We start from the raw sequence: 9,871 nt of genomic DNA, 5'->3' as shown, positions 1-9,871 counted from the left end.
CATAGAACCCAGGACATTCTTGAGTACATTCACTCTGACCTATGGGGGCCAACAAGAACTAAGTCTCATGGTGGGAGGACCTATTTTATGACTCTTATTGATGATTACTCTAGAAGAGTATGGGTTTATATTCTAGCTCATAAGAATGAGGCTTTGCAAACATTCAAGGATTGGAAAGTGTTAGTGGAAAACCAAACAGGAAAGAAAATCAAAAGGTTGAGAACCGACAATGGTTTGGAGTTTCTTGACAAAGATTTCATCACTTTATGCAAGAAGTCAGGTATAACTAAACATCATACCGTTCCTGGAACTCCACAGCAGAATGACCTAGCAGAGAGGTATAATAGGACTATCCTAGAAAGAGTTAGGTGCATGTTAATCTAATCCAGTCTCCCTAAGTCTTTCTGGGCTGAAGCAGTGCAAACTGCGTGTTACCTAATCAATAGGTGCCCATCATCTGCTATAGGTTTTAAAACACCTATGCAAATGTGGTCTGATCACCCAGAGGATTATGAAAAACTTAGAGTGTTTGGTTGTTCAGCTTTTGCACACGTTAGACAGGGAAAATTAGAACCTCGGGCTCTAAGATGTGTTTTTATAGGCTACCCTATAGGAGTCAAGGGCTATAAGTTGTGGTGCCTAGAATCTGGTTATAAGAAATCCATAGTCAGCAGAAATGTTGTGTTCAATGAGATGGATTTTCCTTATCGGAAAAACCAAGAAAAAACTCAGTTAGAACCGAGTAGTCCTAAGTCCATTCAAAACCTTGAGAGTGTTAAGAATGAGGTGGAGCTTGAAGAAAATAGTGAAAACACCTGTAAAACCGAGCAAGAAGTCAGTGATGGTAATGATACTGAGTCCAGTCAAAGCTATAGACTTGTTAGAGACCGTGAAAGAAGAGTCCCTAGGGCCCCGGTTAGATATGGTTTTGAGGACCTTGTAGCTTATGCATTTAGTGTTGCTAAGGAAGTACAAGAGTCTGAACCTGTAACCTATAGGGAAGCTGTGAATTCGGTTGACAAGGAACAGTGGCTTAACGCTATGAAGGATGAGATAAAATCCCTTGATAAAAATGAAACTTGGATTTTGGTAGATAAACCTTTTGATAAGAAGTTGGTCGGTTCAAGGTGGGTGTTTAAAAGAAAGGAAGGGATACCTGGTGTAGAGGAACCTAGGTTTAAAGCTAGGTTGGTGGCCAAATGGTTTACTCAGCAGGAAGGTATAGACTTTAATGAAATCTATTCACCGGTTGTTAAACATAGGTCTATCAGGATTATTCTCTCTCTTGTAGCTCGTTTTGATCTAGAATAGAACAGTTAGATGTCAAAACAGCTTTTCTTCATGGAAACCTGGATGAGGTCATATATATGCAACAACCAGAGGGTTTTGAAATAGGAGATAAAGACCAGCGGGTATGTTTGCTTAAGAAGTCTCTATATGGTCTGAAACAGTCCCCTAGACAGTGGTACATGAAGTTCGATGAGTTTATGATAAGTCAGGACTTTCATAGGTCTAGTTATGACTGGTGTGTGTATAGTAGAGACCTTAGTGATGGCTCTAAGATTTATCTCTTGTTATATGTTGATGGCATGCTTATAGCTTGTCAAAACAAAGCAGCCATAAATCAGTTAAAGGCACAACTAAACACACGGTTTGAGATGAAGGATCTCGGGTCAGCACGGAAAATTTTAGGGATGCAAATTTCTCGAGACAGAGGAAGAAAGAAGCTATTCCTAAGTCAGTCAGTTTATCTGAGCAAGGTGTTAGAACGTTTTGGTATGACGAATTCAAAGGCCGTCTCACTCCACTTGCAAGTCACTTCAAGCTGAGAAGCAAGCAGAGTCCTCAAACTGATGAGGAAAAGGAAGACATGGAGAGGGTGCCATATTCGAGTGTTGTAGGCTGTCTAATGTATGCGATGGTCTGTACACGTCCAGATTTGGCTCATGCTGTGAGTCTCATCAGCAGGTTCATGGCAAATCCAGGAAGAGCTCATTGGTCAGCGGTGAAGTGGGTGCTGAGGTATGTCAAAGGCTCATTGAGTAAAGGTTTGAGTTATGGTGGAGCTGAAGCCCTAGTGGATGATGTAGCAGGTTTTATTGATTCTGATTATGTTGGTAGCATTGACACCAGAAAATCCCAAACCGGGTACGTATTCACTGTGTTTGGAACTGCAATAAGTTGGAGGGCAAGTCTACAATCAGTTGTGACTTTGTCAACAACCGAAGCTGAGTTTATTGCTGTTACAGAGGCAGTAAAAGAAGCTATGTGGCTGAGAGGAGTCTTAACGGAACTTGGAGTGACACAGATTGATGGTTTGAAGATTTACTGTGATAGCCAAGGAGCTATACATCTGTCAAAACATCAAGTTTTTCACGAGCAATCCAAACACATAGATGTGAGAATGCATTTCGTCAGGGATGTGATTAGCACTGGTATTGTTCAGGTGGTGAAAGTGGGAACTGAGGATAACTCAGCCGACATGCTGACCAAATCTGTTTCAAGTAATAAATTTGAACATTGCTTGAAACTGGTTAGGATGGTCAGTGGTCCTTGAGTGTATTTTCTTCACTAGTTGATGGAGTGATTAGAAAGACAAGGTGGAGATTGTAAGTCGTTGTTTTCTATCACTTGCTGATGATGATGCTGAGTCAACAAGTCAGCATTGTAAGTCGTTGTTGTTTTCTATTACAAGAATGATGCTGGGTAATCAAGTCAGCATAATTGTAAGTCAACCCGTCAGCAAGAGTAAAATCAAGAAGTCGGAATGCTGAGTTATCAAGTCAGCATGGCTGTGATCAGCATGGGACTGAGGTGATAATACAGGTCAACATGGTCTTGCTGTGTTACCACTGGTCAGTAGGTCTTGCTGAGTTTGTACATTTTTTAGTAAGGATATTTTGGGTATTTTCACAACTTTATAAAGGCTATAAAAGGTCTGGGTTGGGAAGTAGTTTTATACGAGAGATTCTTAGACTAAGTCATAAGTGTACACTGTGATAATCTGAATTGGGGATTGGGAAAACACGAGAGTTTCTGGAAAAGGAGAAACTGTTTCAATCTTGTTGTAATCTCCATTGATTAGTGAAGTTGCTGGATGTAGGCAGTTAAGCCGAACCAGGGTAAATTCTGTGTGTATTCTTTTGATTGTTGTTTCAAGATCCAATCTGTGATCTTTGTGTACTTTGTTTCTCTGTGTGGTTGATTGATCGTTCGAAGCGTAGTTCAACAATAAGTTTGATAATCGAATAAAATATTTAGCATGTAATCGTTGAATAAAAAGATTCATAAGTTCATCTGATGGAGGATCGGGTCAAGATTCGCGGATCAAAATTATACTGACGGGTTTTATGTCGGTAAATTTCCGGATAGCGTTACTAAACCGTCGAATTACAAACGTATAATGGATTAAGGTTCTTTTTTTTTGTCTCATACATTATTTATTCTATTTACGTATAATGGATTTAATTAAAGCTTATTAATAGCTCAATAAAAACTCGGTTCGATCAAAGGTTGGTTGGATTTGATCAAAGCTCGATTCGAGAGAGCACGACTCGAGATATTAATGAGTCAATACCGAGCATGTCTAGGTTCGGCTCAGCTCCACTTGTTTACACCCCTAGGCACAACGCACTTTCTCGTATTGTAATAAACCATGTAGTAATACACTAGAATACATAGGATACCATGTAGATTAAGAGTCTACATTGATATATTTTACTTGAGAACAATACACACATACATATATATATATATATATATATATATATATATATATATATATATATATATATATATATATATATATATATATATATATGGGTGAGATCCAGCGTGACAATGGCTTAAGTTGTGACAAGGAGCTTATTGTGTGACATAACAAAACTACGTAGTTTTGATGATAATTAAAAAGGGCAAGGTGGCAAATTGGTAAATAAAATGAAAGAGAGGATAGAGAAAATTGTTTTATTTCTTTTCTTTAAAATACATTTTCCCGACATCTCTAACATCGTTTTTCGAAAATTTTTATACTATTAGACTCGTCTAAATTAGACGGTCATTTTAAGATCCCTGAAGCTCAAGTAAAAAAATTTCCGGTGAACGGAATCCGGATGAGCGTTTTCCGGCAAGAACAAAAGTGCCCAAAAAATTGTCAAAAAATTCCAGAAAATGTAAAACATTATTCTAAGAAACTTTAATTCTTGGGTCGAAATAGGATTTCTTACGGTTTAGTCCCAATAAAACTTTTTCCTTAATTTTATCCATTTTACATGCTTCAACAATTTGTTGGGACTATACCGTAAGATATCCCGCCTCGACCCAAGAATTAAAGTTTCTTAGAATAATGTTTTACATTTTTTGGAATTTTTTGAGAACTTTTTGGGCACTTTGTTTCTCGCCAAAAAACGTCCACCCGGATTCCGTTCACCGGATTTTTTTTACTTGAGCTTCATGGATCTTAAAATGACCGTCTAATTTAGACGAGTCTAATAGTATAAAAATTTTCGAAAAACAAGGTTAGAAATGTCGGAAAAATGTATGTTAAAGAAAAGAAATAAAACATTTTTCTGTTGGAACAATGCAAATATTATGTTGGAACAAATGGTACACTGATTTGGAACAAATGGTACACTGATTTGGAACAATGTAAGTAGGACAATAAAATGTGCCCAGAAAATTATCAAAAAATTTGAAAACATGTAAAACATCATTTTAAGAAACTTTAATTCTTGGCTCAAAGCGAAATTCCTTACAGTTTTGACCCAATAAATTGTTGAAGCATGTAAAATGGATAAAATTAAGGAACAAGTTTTATTGGGACTAAACCGTAAGAAATCCGGTTTCGACCCAAGAATTAAAGTTTCTTAGAATAATGTTTTACATTTTTTGGAATTTTTTTAGAATTTTGTGGGCACTTTTTTTCTTGCCAGAAAACGCCCACTCGGATTCCGTTCACCGGAATTTTTTTTACTTGAGCTTTAGGGATCTTAAAATGACTGTCTAATTTAGACGAAATGTATTTTTAAAGAAAAGAAATAAAACAATTTTCTGTTGGGACAATATAAGTAGGACAATAAAATGTGCCCAAAAAATTATCAAAAAATTCGAAAACATGTAAAACATCATTTTAAGAAACTTTAATTCTTGGCTCAAAGCGAAATTCCTTACAGTTTTGACCCAATAAATTGTTGAAGCATGTAAAATGGATAAAATTAAGGAACAAGTTTTATTGGGACTAAACCGTAAGAAATCCCGCTTCGACCCAAGAATTAAAGTTTCTTAGAATAATGTTTTACATTTTTTAGAATTTTTTTAGAATTTTGTGGGCACTTTGTTTCTTGCCAGAAAACGCCCACTCGGATTCCGTTCACCGGAATTTTTTTTACTTGAGCTTTAGGGATCTTAAAATGACTGTCTAATTTAGACGAGTCTAATAGTATAAAATTTTTCAAAAAATAAGGTTAGAAATGTCAGAAAAATGTATTTTTAAAGAAAAGAAATAAAACAATTTTCTGTTGGAACAATATAAGTATTATGTTGGAACAAATAGTACATTGATTTGGAACAACGTAAGTAGGAAAAAAAATGGGTCTAGAAAATTATCAAAAAATTCCAAAACATGTAAAACATTATTTTAAGAAACTTTAATTCTTGGCTCAAAGCGAGATTCCTTACAGTTTTTACCCAACAAATTGTTGAAGCATGTAAAATAGATAAAATTAAGGAAAACGTTTTATTGGGATAAACCGTAAGAAATCTCGCTTCGACCGAAGAATTAAAGTCTTAGAATAATGTTTTACATGTTCTGGAATTTTTTGAGAATTTTCTGGATACATTTTTGCTTGCCGGAAAACGCCCACCCGGATTCCGTTCACCGGAATTTTTTTTACTTGAGCTTCATGGATCTTAAAATGACCGTTTAATTAAGACGAGTCCAATGGTATAAAATTTTTGGAAAAACGAGGTTGGAAAAGTCGGGAAAATGCATTTTAAAGAAAAAAAATAAAACAATTTTCTCTTTCCTTTTATTTATAAATTGCCACCTCCTTTTGGTTAATTACAAAATTGGTCCTTATCACCAAATAAGGGTTGTCACACCATAAGAGATGTGTCACCAAATAAGGGTTGTCACACCATAAGAGATGTGTCACTAGAAAATGCCCACCCGAATTCCATTCACCGGATTTTTTTTTACTTGAGCTTCAAGGATCTTAAAATGACCGTCTAATTTAGACGAGTCTAACAGTATAAAATTTTTCAAAAAACGAGGTTAGAAATATCGGAAAAATATATTTTAAAGAAAAGAAATAAAACAATTTTCTGTTGGAACAATATAAGTATTATGTTCGAACAAATGATGCACTGATTTGGAACAAATGGTACACTGATTTGGAACAATGTAAGTAGGACAAAAAACGTGCCCAGAAAATTATCAAAAATTTCCAAAACATGTAAAACATCATTTTCATAAACTTTAATTCTTGGGTTAAAGTGAGATTCCTTATAGTTTTGACCCAATAAATTGTTGCAGCATGTAAAATGGATAAAATTAAGGAACAAGTTTTATTGGGATTAAGCCGTAAGAAATCTCACTTCGACCCAAGAATTAAAATTTCTTAGAATAATGTTTTACATTTTCTGGAATTTTTTGAGAATTTTCTAGGCACTTTTTTTCTCGCAAGAAAACGCCTACCCGGATTCCGTTCACCGGAATTTTTTTTTACTTGAACTTCAGGGATCTTAAAATGACCGTCTAATAGTATTAAATTTTTCTAAAAACGAGGTTAGAAATTTCGAAAAAATGTATTTTAAAGAAAAGAAATAAAACAATTTTCTGTTGGAACAATATAAGTATTATGTTGGAACAAATGGTACACTGATTTGGAACAATGTAAGTAGGACAAAAAACGTGCCCAAAAAATTATCAAAATATTTCAAAATATTTAAAACATCATTTTAAGAAACTTTAATTCTTGGCTCAAAGCGAGATTCCTTACAGTTTTGACCCAATAAATTGTTGAAGCATGTAAAATGGATAAAATTAAGGAAACAGTTTTATTGGGACTAAACCGTAAGAAATCCCGCTCGACCCAAGAACTAAAGTTTATTAGAATAATGTTTTACATTTTCTGGATTTTTTTGAAAATTTTCTGGGCACTTTTTTTCTCGCCGGAAAACGTCCACCCGGATTCCGTTCACCGGAAATTTTTTTACTTGATCTTCAGGGATCTTAAAATGACCGTCTAATTTAGACGAGTCTATTAGTATAAAAATTTTCGAAAAACGATGTTAGAGATGTCGGAAAAATGTATTTTAAAGAAAAGAAATAAAACAATTTTCTCTATCATCTCTTTCATTTTATTTACTAATTTGCCACATTACCCTTTTTAATTATCATCAAAACTACGTAGTTTTGTTATGTCACACAATAAGCTCCTTGTCACACCCTAACCATTTGTCACACTGGATCTCACCCCTATATATATATATATATATTAAAAAGATCCGGTGTGACAGATTTATTTTAGTGTGACAAGCTTTATTGTGTGACAATTCCCAATTTTCTAATTAACCAGAGGGAGGTGTCAAATTTGTAAATAAAAGGAAAGAGAAAATTGTTTTATTTCTTTTCTTTAAAATGTATTTTCCCGACTTTCATAATCTCGTTTTTCAAAAAATTTTATACCGTTGGACTCGTCTTAATTAGACGGTCATTTTTAAGATCCCAGAAGCTCAGGTAAAAAAAAATTCCAGTTAACAGAATCCGACGATCTGTTTTTCTGTGAGAAACAAATTCCCAGAAAATTTTCAAAAAACTTCATAAAATGTAAAACATCATTCTGAGAAACTTTAATTCTTGACTCAAAGTGATATTCCTTACGGTTTTAGTCCCAAATCAACGGAATCCGGCGATTAGGTAGGCGTTTTCCGGGGAGAAAACAGAAAGTGCCCAAAAAAATTTTAAAAAATTTCATCAAATGTAAAACATTATTCTGAGAAACTTTAATTCTTGGGTCGAAGTAGGATTTCTTACGGTTTAGTCCCAATAAAAAACTTTTCTTAATTTTATCCATTTTACATGTTTCAACAATTTATTGGGTCAAAACCGTAAGGAATCTCATTTTGAGTCAAGAATTAAAGTTTCTTAAAATTATGTTTTACATGTTTTGGAATTTTTTGATAATTTTCTAGGTACTTTTTGGTTCTAACTTTCAGCACTATGTGTTGGAATATTTTTTTGGAACAATATAACAATTCTTTTGGAATAATATAAGTATTCTGTTGGAACAATATAACAATTCTGTTGGAACAATATAAGTATTCTGTTGGGACAATATAACTATTCTATTGGAAAATTGGTACACTGATTTGAAACAATTGGTACACAGATTTATTCTGTTGGAAGAATATAAGAATTAGAATTTTTTTTTCTAAATAATATAACTAATATAATTTGAAGATACTATATTAAATACTAAAAAAACAAAAATGAAATTGAAGACAAAGATAATAAAATTGATGTTGGAAAAATATAAGTATTATGCTGAAATAATATAACTATTTTGTTTGAAAAATTGGTACGCTGATTTATTCTGTTGGAACAATATAAGTATTATGTTGGAACAAATGGTACATTGATTTGGAACAATTTCGTACACTATCGGAACAATGTAAGTAGGACAAAAAACGTATCCAGAAAATTATCAAAAAATTCAAAAACATGTAAAACATCATTTTAAGAAACTTTAATTCTTGGATCATTCAAAAACCGTAAAAAATCCCACTTTGACCCAAGAATTAAAGTTTCTCAAAATAATGTTTTACATTTTCTAGAATTTTTTGAGAATTTTCAGGGCACTTGTTTTCTCGCCGGAAAACGCCCACCTGGATTTCATTCACCAGAATTTTTTTTACCTGAGCTTCAGGGATCTCAAAATGACCGTCTAACTTAGACGAGTGTAATAGTATAAAACTTTTCGAAAAACGAGGTTAGAAAGGTTGGGAAAATATATTTTAAAGAAAAGAAATAAAACAATTTTCTCTATCATCTCTTTCATTTTATTTACAAATTTATCACATTGCCTTTTTCAATTATCATCAAATACATAGTTTTGTTATGTAACACAATAAGCTCATTGTCACACCAGAACTCTTTGTCTCACTGGATCTCACCCATATATATATATATATATATATGAGTAGTAGCTCCTGAAATTACTCCTACAGTCAAGGAGACATACTGACCCTACTAGCAGCCTAAGCATGCCCCAACAGCCCTTCAGCAGCCTTATGCATGTTATTCATTCATTATATTAACTTATACTCTAACAATTACATTGACTTATACTCTAACTCTCCTCCTCAAGCTGAAGCATGGATTTTAATCATGCTCAACTTGCTATAGATACTTATAATATAATCTTAAGACAATACAACTCAAAACAAGAAACTCAAGATACTTTGGAATATAAAAACATAATTTGGGAGATGCAACCTAGAAGAACACATCAAACAGGAGAGACGCAGAGGAACATCAAACTTCGTAGGAAACGGACAAGCAAAACTCAGTCGAAGCAACACGTAAGAGGCTGCTAGCAACATCATTGCATAAAAGGAGATTCACTGACAAACTAACCGGACAGACAGGTCAGAAACAAAGAGGCGACGATAGCAGAAGAGGAACAACGACAATCCGTTGAGGTGAAATCAGACTCTGCTCACAAGGTAGACAGAAATGTTGAAAGAAACAGCCCAAAATTATAAACCCACAAATTCTGCTCACAAGGCAGAAAACAAATTCTGGAATCTTAATCCAGAAACCCAAGAGAGAAGCCGAAATAAGGCTCTGATCCTATGTAAGGAGGACTTT

This window comes from Euphorbia lathyris, chromosome 1 (genome assembly GCF_963576675.1).
Source record: "Euphorbia lathyris chromosome 1, ddEupLath1.1, whole genome shotgun sequence".
Lineage (NCBI taxonomy): Eukaryota > Viridiplantae > Streptophyta > Magnoliopsida > Malpighiales > Euphorbiaceae > Euphorbia > Euphorbia lathyris.
Note: the sequence above shows the minus strand (reverse complement) of the source record.